Below are 22,855 nucleotides of genomic sequence, written 5' to 3'. Positions count from 1 at the left end.
CCGCACCATCGTCCGCTTTAGTCGGCAGGGACCGCACCATCGTCTGCTTTAGTCGGCAGGGACCGCACCATCGTCCGCTTTAGTTGGCGTTTTGTACGCACGGACCATACGGTACTGTGCGGTCTTCTGGCCGCTTTTTTAAACTTTTACACGCACAATTAACCAGTCGGAAAGCGGCACGAGCACGACCGCACCAAGACCGGTCTCGTTTTTAATGTACTCCAAATCGTTTGGAGGGTCACAAATGACATATCCGTGTGTCCATGCTTACCCAGTTTTTGAGATTGTTTTCTTACGGTTGCGAAGCACGTGCATAATTCTTTTACAACGCGCACTAGATCAAGAAAAGTCATACATAGAAAATAGTTTTCGATATAAAGATATTTAAAATGGAACCTGGATTGGAAGACTTTACTAAAGACGAACTGGCAACCTTCCTACGAAGAACATTTCCAGCTGATCTTGCTGATAAAATTATAAGTATGTCGTAATAATTTTTAACCTGAAAAATCTTTTTGTTCTCTTTTATTTTGATGAATTGTTGAAGTGCTTAAGAAGTTCTTTTCCTCTGAAAATTATGTGGTTGTCCAGAAGGTCCCTAAATTTTTTTTTGGCTCATTCTTTCAACCACCTCTTATTATTCAAACTCTGCAGGCTTCTCACAGACTGTATCTAAGCCAGGTAGAGGCTCGTCATTACTTTGTTGAATCATAGATAATACCGTAACTTGGTCTGATGTCGACATCTATCTCTCTTCTAATCCCGACACCACTTCTTTGGAAATAGGAATAGTAGAAAAGTCGAAATTGCTTATGGAAACTATATTTCATTAGGCGGCAATTAAAAATATCTTCATTTCATGTCCTCGTTGGGTCTAAAAAGTGAGTTGGTTGGTCGTAAAAATTTTCGCGTTTTCTTACCTCCATCATCCATTTTTGGAGTGTATTCTCAAGGGAAACTGCCAGCCAGCCAACCGCGTGTTATGGGTGGTTTCAAATTATGACCTTTGCACACTGTGACCTCAGACCCAAAATAACGCATGTAATAATAAATAAAGTCAAAATGCGGCGAACGCGCTAGAAAATCGCTCGCAAAGAATTGGTAATAATAAATTTTTGAACGAAGGAAACATTATTGACAGAAAAAGTCAGACAAATTTACCGACTCAATTTTCGAGAATCTGTCTGACGACATGAAACAAGATATTTGGGATTGCTGCCTTACTTAGAGACCAGAAAGGAAAAAATCTTTTGTCTATTATTGATTCTGACTTTACTATTATTTCTATCTCTAAAACTGAGTGTTGGAATTAGAAGAGGAATGTTGACATAAGACCAACTTATGGTACTAGACTATCCCACTTGATATGTAATTAGTTTAATCATTTTGCAATCAATGACTGGATATTGATAGAGATAAACATAATGGATAGGTAATCAAGACTATTCTAATATCTTAAGTATCGATTGATCACAGTTAGTTTTTTCATCGCTTAGTTATAAATTGTGATCAATCAATCATCTTAGAGTCAATTGAATAATCGATCAATTTGGTAGGCAATCAAGCCTCCCATAAAATCCCGATTATTGATTGTCAATCGATTATCAGAATCAATTGATATCATTTATCAAGTGGGAGAGTCTGAGTATGCTTATAAAAAAAATGTACACATTTCGTTACCAGGTCACGAATTGGATGGAAAGCTATTTGAAACGCTAATCAGAACGCCAGACCAGTACTTTTTGCTTTCATCCATGGAGTTTACAATAAAGGAGGTCCTACAATTTCAGACAGTCTACCCAATAACAAAAAATCACAGTGACACTCCCACCAGGAAATCTATAAAGGCATCAACACCAATGACAAATAGACTTCTGAAACGACAGAAAAACCTTCAGTAAGTCTCTCATATTTACAATGTATTTGATTTGGCAGCAGTTTGCCAAGCAATAGCTTCTTCTTTTATTTGCATCTCTGAAATAGTTGTCAAAATCAGACATGGTATGTCATTCACTCAATCATGATATTGTTTCTGCAAGGCTTTCATATAACTCCTTTTACTTGGAATATGAGTTGCTATTAGTTTGGAAATATTAAAGTTCACACCACACTAGAGAGTTTCATTAAACAAAAGATTAAGTAAGTTTATCTATGTCAAATTTTGTGGCTGTAGAATTGCAACTTTTTATTTTAACAAAACCAACTAATATTTTGCTAGGAGTTAATTCAAATTTTCTAGGACATGTATTTTTATTCCTCACACCAGGCAAAAGCAACTACGTGCTGAGGTCAAACGGAAATGGTCTGATGATAGACTGCCAGCATCATTTGCAGATAAAGTAAACAAAGAGGAACTTGATGCTTTTGTTGATTGGTTGCATGGTGAATCAACAACATATTTGAGGATGCTTGAACACATGGGAAAGAACAAGATCAGAAGTTCCATCCTGACCATTGTCCATGAAAGAAGAAGAAACATAAAAGAAATGAGAAAATCAGGATCACAGGTAAAGAATCTTTTGAAACTTTTTTTTCAATTATTATATTTTTGAGTCAGTTTTTATTAGCACTTGTAACCCTTTCGTAGCAAATTCTCAAACTTCCTTAGTATGAATTCCCATTTCAGTTTTCACAACATTTATTAGTATAAAATTCCAAATCCCTAAAATTGAATTCAATGTTGTTTTTATTAAACTTAATAGAATCAGGAGCAGCTGAACAAGTGCGCAGGCAGTTGGATATGAATGAGGATTAGAGAGAAAGTCAAAAAGATAAATTACCTCAAGCTACCAGTGCAAATAAACGAAAGGTAATAGAAATGTTTGGTTAATTTTTTGTTCATCTTCTAAATCCTCTCCCTTGATCTACTAATTGTAGGGAGGAGCTTTTTGAGAAGGTAAAATGGCTAATACAGATAATTGTGGTAATTATAATTTCTGTTTTCAAAAGTTGGTTGGGAGTGGGATGTCAAATAAAAAGAATGAAATTTTGAAATTGAAAAACTTGTTCCGTTACTTTTGTTTAGACCTGCAGTCCACACGTGTCACCTGTCAAAAGAAAGTGCAGTCAAAGAAAGCTTACTCCAAAAAAGCCAAAAAAGGTACAGTAAGCAGGAATAGACTTTGTCAAGAATATTTTTTTTTTTTTAACTTCATTTTTTTGTATTTAAAAATTAAAAAGATTCCTAAAATATACAATAAAAATTAGATATGTTTATCTCAACAATTTACAAAAGTTGGCCACCATATCTATGTTATCGTCAAAATTAATTTTAAAAATATATCAATAAATTTAAGTATATCAGGGTTTTCCCATTCAATACTATTTCGTCTACAATAAATAAAATGAGAGCTTCTAATTGCTACTTCAGACATTTTAAGCATCATTCGTGTGGTATTGATCTCAATTGCATTAAGTTCATTTCCTATCTTTAATAAGATATCTGGGCGTGGTCCATCAAAGAATTCAGCTGGATTTCGGAATCCATCAAGATCTGCAAAAAGTTCAAAGCCCATATTCTCAAGTAGTTTCAAATAGTGACACATTGTGAACAGAATAGAATCGTGACGCCATGTGAATCTTCCACCATTTAAAGCAAACAAACAATTATTGAAGATATGTAACTGGGTTTGCTTATTGTTGACACATAATCCACAAAGGTTTGATTGGATCTTTTTCCATCGAAATAAATTGGTGTTGTTCGCTAGTTGAAGAATGATTGCTTTTCTAACGAAAACGAAGATGTTAGTTGGGAGCTTTTCGCAAACGGTTTGCCATTGACTGATGGCACTGACAGAGCATTCCTGAGCAACCTGATTCATTATCGTGTTCTGTTCTTTTAAAACATTCATATCGTTTAAAATCTTTTCGACGGTTTTGTTGACAAGACGATCTTTCGGTTGTTTCGGTTTTTTCAGATGAAGCAGGGTATCTATCTCGATGTGTTTCTGTGCTGTTAACTGGTAAAGATTGCGAATTTCAGGATTGGCGGATTCTTTCAGGATATTACGAGTAGTCAACTGACTTGATTTGTAGCAATCAGATGGTAACATAAATTTCATACCAAGTTTCTTGACTGGGAGGTAAAGATGTCTGGTATTTGCACTCTGGGGTAATCTGAGCCAACGTTTTGTGTACTCTTTCACTATAGAGTCTAGATTCTGTATCACCCAAGTTGTTGAAAGTTTGTAAATCGAAAATGTCCAGCGCATTTTGCTATATACATATCTCGATATAATAAGCAATTTATTTCTCGGATGAATTGGAAGACGGTTTATGGTGTCAACGCACTTGTTCATCTCTGAGATTAGCTCCTCTTTCACTTTACTTGTGCTCATATCAAATGAAAAGTCCTTTCCAAGATATGTAAATTTATCACCAATTTTAACTGCAGGTACCATTTCGTTTAGTATACGAAGATAAGGTTTGAATTGAGCTGATGTTGAACCGTTTTTCTTGATACCGAAGGTAACGCATTTATCAACTCTGACAATCAGGTTTGCCCAGTTACACCATTTAGTTAATACATTCAGCAATAGTTGAGTATCCTGTTCAGTTGATGTGACAAACATATCATTATTAATGATATTAATGAAAAATCCGGGGGTCAATGAATGAAGACGTTTTTTCCGCACAAGTTATCTTTGTTTATAACGAATTATTACTTTTCAATATATTTGTTAAACATAATTTTGATTAAAAAAATATTTTACAATGTATTTTAAGTTTGAAAAAATCGATTATGAGATGATATTCCTGTTCTGGTACTTTTTCAAAGAAAAAAATCGCTGCTACTGGATAAGCAAATATTTGCCATTCTTCTGCTGTCCAGGAGTTGTGCTTTAATAACTTATTCGGGCAATGGCCATCAAGCAAAGTTTCATGATGTTCTTATAAGTAGAACAAAAGTTAGATTACTATTGAAACACAGTCAATCAAACAGTCATCAGGTGCTCGATGAAGCACAGTTGGAAGATAAGACAATTGAAAAATAACAATATGAGTGATCTCACTTTGGAAAATTAAAGAGGCAACAGAAGTTAAAATTTAAAAATCCTTAACTCAAACCATATTGTTTTTAATTGTTGTATCTTGCGAAAGTAATGACTTGCTTCATCAAGCATTTTGTGGTACTTCTTGTGTTCCGGATCAGTGTTCTTTTGCTCCGCACTTTCTCTGTTGTATCGGTCAACCATATACCGCTCAATCTCTTGCTGGTGAGGTTGATAGTTATAGTTAGATTGAAAAACTGTTCAACTTTTTGCCATTCTGCTGATTTGAATTTTCCTTCTTGAATAATTCCACAGCACACGAATCATCGTTTAAGTGTAAGCAACTGGTTGCACTTGCTGCGGTGCCAGTTGTCAGTTTCATCGACGTTATCTTTCTTGTGAATTAAATAGAGCTATCTATCTATATATATATATCATACTAAAAGGTCCTAGGACCCATTATCCGTACATTTGTTTGTTATAAAAAATGAAATATGAATAAATAAATAAATGAAATGTTAACAGCAATGTACCAAGGAAATCAGGACACTTACAAGGAGAGGAAGGAGGACGAAATTGCACATTTACATTATCATCAGGAACGACAACAGGAACAACATCAGGAATAGGAGGAGGAAGAAAAGCAGGGACATCTAGAAGAATATCAGCTAGGACGACAGCAGGGACAACAGCAGGAACGGGAGGCGGAGCAACAGGAACGGGAGGAAGGACACGAGGAGCAGGAGGAAGAAACAGGACCACAGGATCAGACATATTTAGGTGGCCATTGGTACATTACATGGTATGTAGTTTTTTTAATTATCTGTAAAATAAAAATAATATAGAAATACAAGATTTAGAAGAAAGTCACGTGATCACTTTCACTTTTGTTTTCTCAAAATTTTAGAGAAAGTCTTTTAACTGAGAGCGTTTTTTTTTGACAAATAGAAAACTCGAAAACATCAATTTTAGTTGACTTTAGAGGAGTTCTTCCCATATAAATATAGTATAATCTATATGTACAACTATAGCTTTTTCCATTTTTTATTTTGAATTGTTTATCTAAAAATTACAGCAAAATATAGAAATATTGTGTTAAACAGAAGTCACGTGATCACTTTCACTTTTGTTTTCGTTTTGGCTGAGAGCGTGTTTTTGACACTTTCAAATTTACTTTCACTTTGGTTTTATCTGAAATTTAAGTCTTTTCACTGACAGCTTGTTTTCTGGCCATTAAGAACTTCAATATGTCTGTATTTTTACTGATTTCTCTCTTTCTACCGGGTGTCCCAGAAAAAAGGTTCTGCTCTTTGAAGTGAATTTCCTCGAGTTCTCTGAACTTTTAGATATTGAATCTTTTTGCATTGGAAAGAGGAAGGATAAACTTAAATTTAGAGGGGTCATTTATTAAATTAAGTCAACTTGATCAAAAGTTTTGGCCTAAATGCTAAAACATCACATTTCAAAAAAGTCAAAAAAAGACGAAAAAAGAGGGGATTAAATTCATTTTAAGACAAATACACAAAAAGTTTTTTATTCATCAGGAAATGTATTTCCATATTTTCCAAAGCACTTATTTACACGATTAATCATTGCTGCGAAAGCATTTCGAACCATTTGAGGGTCGAGGTTAGCTGCAACATTTCTAATTAAAGCTTTCAATTGATTGAAAGGGTCGGAGGTTACCAATTTTCGGGTTGTTCCCAGATCTGCTGTTTCATGTAACCCCACAAAAAGAAATCAGATACAGTGAGATCAGGCGATCTTGGGGGCCACTCAACATCTCCTCTATTGCTGACCACCTTTCTTGGAAACTGACCACGAAGATAGCGCAGTGAAGCGTTGCTTGTGTGGGGAGTCGCTCGTGTGGGGAGTCGCTCTATCTTGAATCCACCAAGACGTTGCCCTATTGATCCCAAGCCTCACGAAGTCTTGTGGAATGACATTATAACGCACGATTCTCATATATTCCCTTGTATCCAACCTTCCCTGAACAGAATGTGGACCCAACACTAATCCATTTCCTGTTAAGCCCAGCCAAACCATCACCTGATCCGCCCCTTGCTCAAACTCCACATAGTGGTCATCGGGATGCCCTTGACCATGTTCAGAATAGTAAATAACATTACGAGTATTCACATCAGAGTTCATGCTGAAAATTGCCTCGTCAGAAATGATCAAATTTGATAAAAAATTTGCATTATTCATATTTCTGAACCAGTTGCAAAAGGTTAATCTTCTTGCTGGATCCTGATTTTTTAGTTTTTGCTTCTTTACCAACACGTAAGGATGAAATTTTATTTCCTTGACGATTCGATTGAAAGTGGATCGAGTAAGGTGCACCCCGTTCCTTCGACAAGAACGACGACCATTTTGCTGTAAAGATCTTCTAACCATATTTTTGTTCGCTTGCGTCATGACAGTGACCCTTCTGCCGCTTCGACCTTTGTTGAGGTTGTGGCAAGTTCCTTCTCTACCAAATTTTTGAAAGTTTTTGAGTATGACTTCTCTTGTCGGAGGAGGAACATTGGGCCATTGGTTAGGCCATCGTGTCAGTACTTCTGCGGCATTCTTTGTGCGTGTAAACTCAATACACACCCAAGTTCTTTGTGGAATAGTTAGGCGAGGCATTTTTCTCAACACACTCGATACAAGCTTTTTCCTTCTCACTCTCAACAATGTATACACAAAAAGCTTTGGAAACTATTTGTAAGATTTTGATGAATGTTTGGAGCTCGAAAAAGCATCGTGCCCCTTGATTGTGCCCATGGGAACTCGTTAAATTGGACAAAGAAAAGAAAAGGAATTAACAATAAAATAAAGACACCTTAAAGAACTGCATGGAAAAAACTTTGAGCGTAAATAAATTGGCAAAAGAAGTGCTTTCTTTATGATGATTTGATCTCCTCTTTTTACGTCTTTTTTTGACTTTTTTGAAAAGTGATGTTTTAGCATTTAGGCTATAACTTTTGATCAAGTTTACTTAATTTCATAAATGACCCCTCAAAATTTAAGTTTATCCTTCCTCTTTCCAATGCAAAAATATTCATTATTTAAAAATTTATAGAACTCGAGAAAATTCACTTCAAAGAGCGGAACTTTTTTCTGGGACACCCGGTATCTACAAAATTTACAAAAATATACCTTTGAGGTTAAATATAATAAAAAATAGCTACAAATATCAACATCCAACATCTAAAAAGTGACACTAACAAAGATACCAAATCAGCAGAACCACCATTACAACAAAAAACACCACAAACAGCACCATACAAAATCACGTCAAGCCCCACCTCCTCTAGGTCATCCAGGAATATAATGACATGGTCTTGTTCTGATTCTTGGTTGAAATATATGGTCAGAAGAAGATTTCTCCAAATTAAGTCACGTGACCATTATTAAAATTACTCTTTTCACTGAGAGGCCATTTTTTGACATTGAATTATTTCACTTTCGTTTTCGTTTTTTACGTAAAATATATAAAATCTGATAAAAAAATGCGTGTGAAATAAAAAATAAGCTATTTACAGTTAAAAATAAAGATCTAAATATACATTAAATATATTACTATGACATAAATAAACTGTACAATTACAAAACACTACATAAAGAAACAGTTACGAATAACGAAGTAATGCATAAAAAATACCAATCAAAATCACGACATTAAGTAAAACAATTAAAAATGTACCAACACAATCAGGAGACTTACAAGGAGAGGAAGTAGGACGAAACTGTACATTTACATTATCAACAGGAACGACAACAGGAACGGGAAGAAGGACACGAGGAGCAGGAGGAAGAAACAGGACCACAGGATCAGACATATTTAGGTGGCATTTACATTACATGATATGTAGTTTTTTTAATTATCTGTAAAATAAAAAAGATAATATAGAAATACAACATTTAGAAGAAAATCACGTGATCACTTTCACTTTCGTTTTCTCAAAATTTTAGAGAAAGTCTTTTAGCTGAGAGCGTGTTTTTTTTTGACAAATAGAAAACTTGAAAACCTCAATTTTAGTTGACTTTAGAGGAGTTCTTCCCATATAAATATTTACAAAACATACAAAACTATTGAAAAATTTACATTAAAAAGTGTCTAAGACATAACCTATAAAATAAATAACAAATACCAACATTTCAACAATCAGGAAAAAACCATAACACAACAAAACATACCACCAAACACAGCACAAACAGGAACAACAGGATGCCGCATCAACAATATTGTCTGTATAATCTAGATGTACAACTATAGCATTTTCCATTTTTTATTTTGAATTGTTTATCTAAAAAATAGAGCAAAATAAAGAAATATTGTATTAAACAGATAACGTGATCACATTCACTTTTGTTTTCTCTGAAATTTAAGTCTTTTCACTGACAGCTTGTTTTCTGGGCATTAAGAACTGCAATATGTCTGTATTTTTACTGATTTCTTTCTTTCTATTCTACAAAATTTACAAAAATATACCTTTGTAGTTAAATATAATAAAAATTAGCTATATATATGACATAAAAACTGTACAATTACAAAACACTACATAAAGAAACAGTTACGAATAACGAAGTAATGCATAAAAAATGCTAATCAAAATCACAACATTAAGTAAGTAAAACAATTAAAAATGTACCAAGACAACCAGGACACTTACAAGGAGAAGAAGGAGGACGAAATTGCCTATTTACATTATCAACAGGAACAACAACAGGAACGAAAACAGGAACAACATCAGGAATAGGAGGAGGAAGAAAAGCAGGTACATTTAGAAAAATATCAGGCAGGACGACAGCAGAAACAGGAGGCAAAGCAACAGGAACGGGAGGAAGGACACAAGGAGCAGGAGGAAGAAACAGGACCGCAGGATCGGACATATTTAGGTGGCCCTGGGTACATTACATTGCATGGTAACTACAAATACCAACATCCAACATCTAAAAAGTGACACTAACAAAGATACCAAATCAGCAGAACCACAATCACAACAAAAAACTCCACAAACAGCCCCATACAAAATTTACGAGGCGACATCACGTCAAGCCCCACCTCCTCTAAGTCATCCAGGAACATGGTGACATGGTCTTGTTCTGATTCTTGGTCTTGTTCTTGGTTCATTTTTTTAATTTTTTTTTGTATAAAAGAAAAAAAGAAACGAAGATGAAATATATGGTCAGAAGAAGATTTTTCCAAAATAGGTCACGTGACCATTATGAAAATTACTAACTCTTTTCACTGAGAGGCCTTTTTTTGACATTGAATTATTTCACTTTCGTTTTCGTTTTTTACGTAAAATATATAAAATCTGATAAAATGCGTGTGAAATAAAAAATAAGCCATTTGCAGTTAAAAATAAAGATCTAACATACATTAAATATATTACTATGACATAAATAAACTGTACAATTACAAAACACTACATAAAGAAACAGTTACGAATAACGAAGTAATGCATAAAAATACCAATCAAACACTGCAAAACATATAGTTGTTTTCAAACATAAAAAGACTCGAATGTTCACGATTAGTATATGTAATCACATGATAACGAGTGCAATTCGAATATAATTGCACGAGTGATTTTTTTGTTATTAAATTCGAAACAAAAAAATCACGAGTGCAATTTTTGAATTGTACAAGTTATTATGTGATTACGAGCTAATCGCACAATGGCTGTCACTACTTTTTCCCAGTTAGGAAAGTAAATCACAGAAATTACACTGAGAGTTTTATATTTTTCTCTTCTCTTTTTCTCTTTCTTTTATTGTTGTTTATTGATTTTCTTTCTCACAAAAAAATTTCGAATGCAATTAAAACGTTCGATGCAAAAAAAATGTAAGAAAAATCATTAAAATCAATTTTGTAAACATTGGCGCCGCATTGGAGAGTGTGATTAACGATTAATTGCTCTCTACAGAATGCAATTAACGATTAATTGCTCTCTTTGAGGGCGTGCCAAATAAGAAAAAATAACCCATCGTGCGATTATACGAAGTAATCGAAAAAATCAATGATCTTCAAATATGGCGTTTGCGTAATTCTTCGTAATTTTTCAAGTTCAAAACGGAATATTTTTACTTTCCATATTCATATTTTTTATCTCCGAATATGCCATAACTATAATAACAAATAAGCTAGTTTAACTTTTACGATTATGCCCTTATTTAATAGTTAATATGGATTTTACGAATACGGGTCGATTACTACATTTTACTATTGACTACAGAATTGACGATTCCAGCTGTTATATTGATAAAATATACGATTATTAATACTTATACGATTATCTCATCGTTCTACAGTCGAAAGAGTTTACGAATAATGGTCGATTACTACAGTTTTCTTATGTTTACACGTTTAAAGATTCCAGCTGGTGTATTTGAAATCACTCCAGAAATTTGTAATAACCGAGGATATCATTAAATGGAAGGCATCACAAATAATTTGGGAATACCCAGGAAGAATTTAGAAAGACTTAAAAGTTCTAAAAAAGTTGCACTTCATGGCAATACATAAATTATAAAATCTCTCAGCGACTTTTACAGCTGGAAATCACTTAAAAAACATGGAAAGAAGCAGTTTTAATTTAAAAGTTGCAATTTATTGTCTTCATGATAGAATTTCTGCAAACTTTAAGTTTAAAAAGTTACAAGCTTAATAGTTAAAAAACAGTAAAAATACAATTGAAAAAAAAAGAAAGAAAACTTTTGAGAGTTAACTTTTGTGGCCCGGTGGGAAGCGAGTACTGGGTTGGCCTAAAATTCTCCGTTTTTTTGTGCCTCCCCGTTTAATTGGTAGGTTACAAATAAGATTAGTAAGAGTTGGATCTCTCCAAGGTGGCGATCTGCGGACGAGCACCTCTTCGTTATCCAAATCACTCTCCTCGTCGCTCATCAGCTCGGGACATGCTGTCGTCGTCCACAAGTGAAAGACATCTGGCCCGATCTGCTCCTTTAATGCGTTGACTTGTTTGTTCCGACTTTTGTAAAGCTATCAATGAAAAACAAAAGTTTTAATAGAAAGTGACTTTTTAATTCTCCTTGGGCGTAAAAATTCAAATTTTAAGACTGCTTCTTTGTAACCAACAAAATACTGAATGTCAGGCAACTCACCCTGTCTCTTCTTGAATAGCGACGCTGGTATTTTTCCATTTTTTCACGTTCATCATCATCCATTAGCAGTTTCTTTTGTTCTTTCTTTTTTGTTTCATAATATCTGCGACAGCATGCTGAAAAATAGATTTTGTTTTTAACTGAAAATCATAGTACAATGTAAATGTAATCAATACTATGTTGAGCTAAATTTTTGAAGAAAAAAAATATCCAAATAGCATTTTATAACGACCATTAATGAAAAAACCATTGATGTTACAGTGAAGTTTCCATAACAAAAGCAAGTAGGCGAATCGCAGGTTTGTTAGAGTTATGGAGACTAGTAGTGTTATAAGGTTATGTTAATGAAGGGTTTAGACAACTTGGAGACATTCTTTATAGTGGGGGGCGTACGGGACTTCGTAATACCGATATACCGATAATTTTTCCCAATTTTTTAGGTACTTAGGCAAAAATGGGTACTTGGTATGTGTGGACGATAAAGGTCGGATTTTTCATCATCCAAAATTCTCTATAACTATTACAAACTGTAGCGTGTTGGGTAGGTACAGGCTGGTGAGCAAAAGTAGGTGCCCCCTTGTAGGCTTATTCTGGCGCCCCTTTTGGTCGAAATGGTATACCGTAATTTCAACTTAGAATTTAGGTCATTTTTGAAACATTTAGGAAATGCGAGTGAAGCGAGCAAGAAAAATTTGCGACATTGTTCATCGAGATGGATTGAGTAAAGTCTAGGAGAGGCGTAGCCACGAGTTTTCGTTTCGGGGGGGGGGGGGGCGAGATTGGAAAAATTTTGACCTTTTTTAGGGGAAATTTTCAGAGAAAGTTTTTTCAGATTAAATTTTTGCTCTAAGCAAGGTCAAAGTTAGCCAGAAAAAGGTCACAAAAACTACAAACTCCTTCACATTCTGTTGGGAAAACTTTGACCTATTTGGTCAATTATTTTTTTCTTTGGTGGGGGGCGATCAATTACAGTTTATGAATATTTCAAGATTTTGGCGTTCAAAATAGCTCAACTTGGGGAGGCGTGGCCCCCTGTCAAAACGCCAATGGATCAAAAATGGGAGCTTATCAAAGAGTAGAACGTCAATTTAGAGAGCGTCAACTGTATTCACGTGTCAAGCAGACCCCTGGCTGAGCCTCTTGCCTTATCAAAATTGCAGCAATGATTTTTCAAATCGGCGCCCCTGAGTGTTCCTTAATTTGCACTAATTTACGTATGAGGGAGGGATTATTTAGTAGATCAGCGCTCAGAACATATCGTTCATATATTCGAATAGTAAAGGAGGCTTTGGCCAAATAGAAAATATTTGAAAGTCAACCAAATAACATAAACTCTAAAAAAGCTATGAATTTGATACTTATCAAGAAGATATCGAAGAAGCTAGTGCGAGCTAAGCGAGCAAAAAAAGATTAAATTTTTTGTTTTAAATTTTTGTGTTCGCCAAATACACTCTTCTCGAGAAAGCATTGCTGGCCTCGTTCGCAAGCAGAATAATTATTCAACATTCAATTTACGTAGACGTAAATGCATTCCAAAAAGGAAGTTATCAGTTTTAAAACAAATGCACGCACATTTACAAAAGATAATTACATGTCAAATGACGTTGAGTTACTTAGGCAACAATATTTGAAAACGAGGCCTGCAATGCTTACTTATGCATTTCGATAAGAGTGTATTGGTAGATTGTGAAAGAACTTCATTGCGAGCGAGGGGAGCGAAAAAAATTGCAAGATTTTAAAATTTATCTCACATAATTTGATCTTGGGGCGCAATGGCTCATGATCTTTCCATACCGATGGTTGACGAAAAATACCGAAATACCGACAAAAAAATAGGTCCTTTACCGATACCGAGATGATTTTGAAATACTGAGTACCGATCATTTCTTTCCTGTAATACCGATTTACCGATCTAAAAAACGGCCAATACCGATGTACCGATATCCCGTACGCCCCCTCCTTTATAGGGACTTCCCTTTTATTTATTTATTAAGAAGATCTGATTTAAATTTTTGTTCTGGAGAGTATGGAATTCAATTTAAAACCGCATCCTTGTTTTCGTATAAACTAGTCAAATAATTTTACTGTCTCCTAAACCTTTTTAATAGAAAGAACCGGTTTGTTGAAAGTTACATGATAGCTTTCCGTTGCAAAGAACTAATTTTCTATAATACCTTTTATCTCTCTCTCGTCTGTAAATTTTCCTTGTTCGAGGATGGCTTGCGTGATAGATGCAGCTCAAGGTTGGTGGTATGAATAAATCTAAAAGTCAATTCAATTCATTAGCATCTAGCCCTTCAGTCTGTTTGACTGAAAACCTTGACTTAAACCTTTTAATATTAATATTTGCTTCGATGTGAATCATATTGTACCAGATCGGCCAAAAAACGCAACAAAACGGTTAAGGATGTAATGTAACTAAGTTTATTTAACCAGATATTATTTAGGCACCTTAGACCATTCTCTATAAATTTTAATGTGTGAAATTAATTTAAAAATAAAGCACAGTGATTTTAGTAAAAGCCTGTAAGTTTGAAATATTACAAAATTGCCAACAAAATTACGCATTTTTTAAAAGTAGCTTACGTAAACCCCTATACCTATTAAAGACGCTTTTTTCAATTACAAAGCAATTGTGACACTACTTTGACTTGCTACATTGTATTGTAGTTTCTAAAGTTAATTTTATTTCCAACCCAAAACTTGATCTAGTAATATTGAAGAAATTTTTCGTAAATAAAATGGGTTTTTCAGCCATAACAACGGAATTAAAAACGATACCCAGTATAAAATAAAATAAACAACCATATAGTAGAAGAATCGTTTACCTTTTCGATAAATCGTAGCCTTCTCCATCTTTGAAGTTAGCTCGGTAAAGAGACCTCACCTTGTCCTAAAGGAAAGAAGAAAAATTCAGTTTGAGAAATATAATTAGTGGAAAAGATTCTTCAAAGTCGTTGTTGTAATTACCGTAAGAATTTTGGAATACTTTAGGCATTCCTGGAACGCCGTTCTATCATTTCTCTAATTTAACGCGCCTCTAAGTTGGTAGGATAAATTATTTTGGCAATTTCTGAGTTATTTATTTTTTACAGGGATGGTGTAAATCCATTTCATCATGGATATTCTTAACTTTCTTAGGAAAATCATCCTAAAATATTCTTACAGCATTCTTAGGTTAGGATCCTAATTCAGACTAGTAATATTTACTTTTCTTCCTTTTTTCAGCATTTTTACACATGATAGTATTCCAAAAAATTCATCTCTCAGAAATTTTGATATTTTCCTTGGTTTATTGTAAAACTTTCTCCATTTTGTAAAGTAAAGGGTTAAGGTGAAGCATGACGCTACAGATCAAATCTGTGTTTTGACTGGACTCACCAACCTTTATGATTACAAGGGTACAGTCTGTTTACACTCATTTTGTTTTATAAGCATACGGTAAATTTCGGCTGAAGCTCACTATGCTTAAGTAAAGCTCAATTTTGAGCCTCGACTATGCTTAACCCTATGCTTGGTAAAAAAAATATGAAGGGGGGGGGGGTGAGTTTTTCGCGCATTTTCCCCTCTCTTTAATCTTGAGCGAGAAATGAAGTCATTCTATTGTTTTCGAATGTTTAATGATAAATATGATTCTTTCTTCTGTTATTTTCTAGAGTTTTGGAAATTATGATTCTAAAAATTTCTTTGGCTGAGCCTCAAGGTATGCTTAGCATATGCTTAATTTTTCTGGAAATTTGAGCTTCAGTATGCTTATAAACGTTATGCTTATAAAACAAAATGAGTGTATTGCGACAACCCTTTAAATTCAAGATCCTCTGAGAGTGTCTAGTGTTTTCATCTTACTTTAATATACGGCGTTTGTTTGTCATTCAATTTTTTTGTTTGCAACTTGCAAATCGAGGAGGTTCTGGGTCGCTTCGCAACTTAAATTCGTGACATTTACGGCTTGTTTTTGTCACTCTCACATGTCTTTGCTATGCAAACAGAGCAGAGGAACGTACTTAAGCGTTCTGGAGCGCGCGTAACCCCTTTTTCTAAACATTGATGATATAGGGGATGCGTATCGTGTATAAAATTCCCGTCTGAGTTACCCCAATTTTGGGATAACCTGTTTCGATTTTCTTAAAAAGCTCAGAAATCCAATGATTGCATTAACTACTAGTCATTCAAAATTTTAATTTAAATTTCAAGAAATTTCAAGATCTCTCATATGAAACTTACTAATCAAGCTAAAAGTTTCTAAAAATCAGAAAGACGGGGATAACTCTTGGACGAGAATACACGGGTTTCAAATTAAATCTTTGTTTTGATTCCATGTAACGCGCACGAAAATCTCAAGTAAACAAACCAAAAGATGGCGGGCGGCAACTAAAATCACTGTGTGAAATGTAATATTTTTGTTTTAATTCTTGGTGGAAAGCTATGTTTTCTTTTAAATTTTATCTTTCTTTTTCTAGATTCAAGAGTTTAAAAAGACATATTTCATACAAAATGGATTATCATTGTAACGTTATTGGCTGTCACAATGGCTCATACACTCTAACACAATGGAAAGGTAAACGATGTGATAAACACTTTGATGTCAGTGGAGAAGGAATTTTACATGAGTCGTGTGGATGTGAACCACTTTTTAAACTTTTCCCCTTTCCAACAGAGCTGAAAAATAGAGACATGAGACAAAGATGGATTTCTATGCTCAATAGGGAAGGAAAAACCAAACACTCCAAATTTATACCAACTATGAACAGCCGCATCTGTTCAAAACACTTCAAAGTTGGACGACCAACGCCAGAGCATCCAATGCCTACTGAAAATCTTGGTTATGATTCAAAGAAGAGAGAGTCTCTTTTGTCACCAACACCTACAACAACAAGTCGATCTGGACACAAACGTAAGGCTTTCGAGGACCAATCTCAGCCACCAGCACCGTCATCATCGATTACAACAAATTTAACAGAACAATCATCGTCCTCAAAGTTACCCCCGTCATTCCCCGTACTTTCGTGTAACTCAAAGACAGCATCTAAAAAGTTATTCACTATTCAGTACCCACCCAAAAAAACTTCTGATGATCCAACAAAGAACTCTTCAAATCCTTCAAATACACCTTTGTCATCGACTCAAGAAATAGATATGAATATTGATAATGTGACTGTTGATAAGCCTATTGAAATTGAGGCTAATCCACCATCAAAACCTTCCAAACCATCTACACCAAACATATTTAAAAAGATAAACAAAAACATGAAATCAAAAATTATATTTGCTGTGATGAGGGAGAAAAAGTCCATTGTTGAATTGTCAAAAGATGTGAAAAAGCCTGTATACAAAGAACTACTGAAAGATGACAAGAAGTGCATTTTGTACACCAATATTCCTAAGCTGAAAATGTTTGATGCCATTCATGATATCGTTAAACCGCTGGTTCGAAATCGTTTTCACCGTAAAAGTCCTGTCAAAAGATCGAAGGTTAACAACTGTGCAACTCCGAAAAAATGTTGTAGGCAAAGGATTCTTGATTCAAAAGATGAGTTGCTATTGACAATGATGAAACTACGTCTTGGCCTGTTTTTCGAAGATCTTGGTGAGCTTTGGTATCAGCAAGAGTACTGCATCAAAAATTTTCCAAAACTGGATTAGAGCTTTATCGGTTGCATTGAATTCTGTGATTTTTTTACCCTCGGATGAACAAAAAGTTTGGAACTCAACTCCAAAACGTTTCAGAAAATTTCCACGGCTAAACGGTATCATTGATTGCACAGAAGTTTTTATCGAGACCCCAAAAAGTCTAGAACTTCAAAGAGCTACATGGAGTGAATACAAACACCACAACACACTTAAATATTTGATTAGTGTTCTGCCAAATTCATCGAGCAGTTTTGTTTCAGAGCCATATACTGGGGCAATATCTGACAAAGCTATTGTGAATAGTACCAATTTTCTAGATACCCTTCCGCCACATTGCAGTCTGATGACAGACAAAGGCTTCAGTAATATTGCACAAGAGTGTGCTGATAAAAGTATCCATTTGATTGTTCCTCCTGGGAAAAGAGGTACTTCCCTAATGACACCTGAGGAGGTAAAGTTAACAAGTGAAATTGCAAAAACTAGAATTCTTGTGGAACAAGTCATAAGAAGAATAAAAACATTTCAAATTTTGGCTCAAGAGGTTCCAATTAGTCTCCTTAGACACTTAAATGACATCATGATTGTTTGTTCAGCTATTTCGAATTTTCGAGAACCAATAATGAAATAAATGTTGTTGTTCAAAATACTTTCTTTACATAACATAACATAATCTTTTATCTATTTACCCAACTTTATACAAAAATTACAATGTATCTTAAAACACTTGTAACTTATATTTACATTTTGTATATTAGGTCTACCTAATTTCATCATGTTTATTTCTCCTATCATTATTAAGGCACTTACAAGCCGAAAATATTTCTAATGTATTTGCAATGGAGTTATTAAGCATGATTTGAAAAATTAGTTTGGCCTTCAATGTACATTGTGTGTGTCCCCAATAAAGCGGTCAGTATTCTACTATGTAAGAATCCTCATATCTCATCTTTCTGCTTATTAACTTTTGAGTAGAATATTGACTGTTTCATTCAGGACACACTAGTCCTTAAAATATTGTTGAAATTTTTATGTATATATTCAAGATATTACTTCAATGTCTAAAATTTCTTGCTGTAACAATTTATCAAGTAATTCTGAGTTTTCTTCTCTATTAAGATCTGTGGTAAGGTCCTGTGTGTTTCTTGGTACATTTGTAAGGAGTAACAGTGGTAGGATGTAAGTTTTCCAGAACAATGTCAAATTCGACAACATGTCCTGCCAGAAATCCATATCAAACTTTATGCGTTCAAGATGAAAACTTCGATTTGCAATATCAAAAACAAAAAAGTCACTGTAGGGTCGGTTTGTTACAGCCATTTGACCTTGAACCTGGAAAAAATATTCACTAGTTTTCTTTAATTTTATTTTTTTGTCTCTATTTTCAAGGTGCTTTGACCAAGTTTTTACTGAAGGAGCTCGATTTATAGGTACACTTGGAGGACATTTGATTTCACACAATCCAGCCCCACAGCAAGGGCAATTAACTTCTAAATCAGGAGTGCAACTAATAAATGGGTCTGAATCAGATACTGTCATTCCAGGATCGTTGAACTTTATACCCCTGTGTTTTAGACGCATTATTTGTTTATAACGTCTGATTCCATGAGATTCAGCGTCCAAACCAAATCGCATTGCAGCGGATGGGTGTGAATTATTCTGACCCATTATTTCACTAATCAAAGGATCAGGGTCTTCAGTTCGATTTTCTTTACTCAGTGTATTCATTCTAGTGTAAACTCTCCTGAATTTAGAGGCAGTTATTCTGCCTTTCCTATGTTCAACCAAATTTTGGTTTTGCTTTGAGTGACTGTCTTTTTGTAGATTGATAGATTGAGTCTGTTTGGCTTTTAGAAAGCTTAATTGAAGTAAGATAATCTTCTTCACTAAAATCTTGATTCTTTTTAATGTCAGATGCTTGTTCTAGAAGTGTCAAAGGAAGGTCAGCTTCAGTCAAGTTCTCATCACTAGATAAAGGCTGTTCTTTCCCTTCCATCAATTGAATGAAGCAACTATTTGGTGAAATATCTTTCTTTGATTCATAAAATGTTTTCTGCATTCTTTTCTGATCTGAAACAAGCCTTTTACCACTATCACTCATTGACAGATATTCAAGTTTTCTTTTTAGTTTCAACCTGGCCTGTTCGTTAGTTTCTGAGGTTACCAATTTGGAATAATTTTCATTTTTGATAAGAAATGAGGATAAACTCCCAGGAACCACTTTTTTCTTGTCTGAAGGTACAGCAAATCCACATAGTGTCGACGTACATGTTCTTCGTGTATCACCTATCAAATTAGCGATCTCGATTCTGAACAGCATCCCAGCGACATGATTACAACTTCCTTAAAAATAAACAAAAAATCCAAAAATTAAAATTGTCTCCAAAGGAATTCCTTGTAGTTTGTCCTAGTCAATTTATTTTCAATATTTCTTATGTATTGTAATCTTTTGAATGTGTAGTGTTTATCTAATTTGTTTACTATGAAGATGAGATTTTCTTATCATCAAAATGAAAATTCCTGTACATGTTTCATGAGGACTTTTAAAAACCTAGTCTTATATGACAAAATAGAACTGGTTTTTCTACATACTAGACAATAGAAAAATTTGCAGAGGTACATTTGAAAATTTTATATTAGAAAAGTTTCTCAAATTTTTGGAAAGACTCCTCAACATCTTAAAATTAGTTCAGAGTCGAATTGGAATAACTTTGCTCTTAGAAATTTAGTTTCTAATAGGTTTGACACCATTGAGTTTTTCTATCTTGTTTTTGTCCTACCTAGACACCACTTTTTTGTGACAAAATGATTGCCCTACCTAGACACCATTTTTTTGACAAAATGATTGCCCTATTTAGACACCATTTTTTGTGATAAAATGATTGTCCTACCTAGAAAGCATTTTTTGTGACAAAATGATTCAGTTTTCCTTTTTTCAGGTTTTACTTCAACTGAAGACAGCACATTCAAGAAAGAAGATATTCAATATTGAAAGAAAACAATCAAATCATCATTTGTCTCAATTTTCTTTTTCTCATCCCTTATTTCTTGTTCCTTTTACTAATTGTATTAATAAGTGTGAATGGTATTTTAGACCTCGAGAAACAACATTTAACAAAAAAATTATTTTAGAAAGTTCATTTATTAGAGAATTTGTGCTAATAAAATTAAATTATAAAATCTGCACACATTTAATTTCAATAAAATGCCATTAATTGATACTTTAATTGCAAATGGTAAAATAAAAAAAATGTTATCTTTTATAAACTGCCAGAAAAATTGAAAATTTTCTTCAAGGCATTTACTTTCCTCTTTTCTTTTGGGATTCCCCTTGCTGATTTTTGCCTATTCCAAAACACTGTTTGACCATGGCAAAATTTTTTAAATTTCTCGGACTGCTGGTCAGTGGCAACCAAAATAACGCAAAAGTCTAAAATGTTCAAATGGCAATAAAAACAGAATTACTTAGAGTAGTGGGCTGAACTTTTGCACAGTGACTCACTTTCAGATGTAAATCATAATTCAATAATTGTTTTTCCAAAAAGGAGGCTATTTCAAGATGGCGTCTGGTGGGGTGGGGCCGATAAGCCATTTTGACCATTTTGGGTCACTACAGCCATATTTTCAAAGGTAAATGTATCTAAAGTGTCCTCATTATACGTTTTCTTATTCTTTATGTTATTCTGAAGTTGTGTACAAAACTTTAGCTTGCTAGCTCAATTTAAGGCGGAGAATAAGCAAAAACAGAATGAAAATTTGCAAAAAACTGCAACCCAAGCCGCAGTGGTGCTGCGATCTTGAGAAAATGTAACTTTTGAAAATTTTATATTGGAATTAGTTTCAATGACCTTTTTGCTGATAGATAGAAACAAAAAGTAATAAGAAATATTTTGCAGACAGTTTTTGCAGATTTTGCAGATTCATCATGTGACTATGTATATTTTGATAAAAAATTCATTCCGTTCTTTTTCCTTCACAGCAAAGTACGGGGCCATCCATATAGTACATACGCAGTGAAGGAGAAAAGGGGGTTTTAGCAAAAGCGTACATCTATTGTTTGAAAAGACATAATTTCTATTGTTCTCTGCGTACAAGGGGGGAAGCGGTATCAAATTTTTGGAAAATTTTTGCGTACGTACTATATGGACAGTCCCAAAGTGCCAATTTCTATTTGAAAATTGGTTCAGCCAAGCTGTAGATATTCATGGCCTCTCTGCCAAAATCTAAAAAAGCCTAGTTGAAAAAAGTCCAGTGCCTAATAATACATTGCATAGCAATACTAATCCAGCCCTATTTCAAATAAAACAAGGTCATAATTTAGTACTGTTTTTATAAGAAAAGTAAAAAGCAAAAGCAAAACTGGTAAAGAAGGTATATAATCGATTGAAAACACACCTAACAGCCCAGCAGTGCAAGTGCAGTAACCATCCAAAATCGTTCCTTCCCAAAGTTCAGGGGTGTTCGTGTTCTGAATAATGACCCATACGTCGTACTGTTTAGCATTCACACGTTGTGAAGGAACACATTTTGTCTTCAAGATCACAATGTCTTTATTGATAGAAGGGTGGTGAACAAATATTTCACCTAAAAATCCATCAGCATAGTATCTGTATGCTTTCCCTTCCTTATATACGCATTCAAGTTGTTGCCAAAGGTTTTCTCTGCCAAGAACATTTGCAAAGTACCTTGAAATGTCCATAAAGAAAGTTTTTGGCCAAGTGCAAATGCCTTTTGGCTCATCTCGCCAATCAGATGATGGGATGTCCAATGGATCTTGAATATTGTGTTTCGAATATTTGTTTTTGTATTCCTCTAAATTTGTCCGTTCTCTATGCTCGAGTTCAGGGTCGACAGGAACGTTTTCTTCATAAGCAGTAAATGCTCTGAAAAGATAAAGAAAAAAGATTCAAGATTAGATTAATGTCTGAGCCTAATATGCCCTCAAGCACCTCATAAACACTCTTAGCATAAGGTACATAAAAGACAATGTTCCAGTTAATAAATCAGCTTAGTAGCTTTATAGCAGCTGGTATATAAAAGACATTTTCTATATAATGTCAGAGAACACAAGAATGCCCTCAAGCACCTCATAGTGGCAAACTACCTTAGATGATAGTTCG

Source organism: Clytia hemisphaerica, unplaced genomic scaffold (assembly GCF_902728285.1).
Source record: "Clytia hemisphaerica strain Z4C2 unplaced genomic scaffold, Clytia hemisphaerica genome assembly, whole genome shotgun sequence".
Taxonomy (NCBI): domain Eukaryota; kingdom Metazoa; phylum Cnidaria; class Hydrozoa; order Leptothecata; family Clytiidae; genus Clytia; species Clytia hemisphaerica.
Note: the sequence above shows the minus strand (reverse complement) of the source record.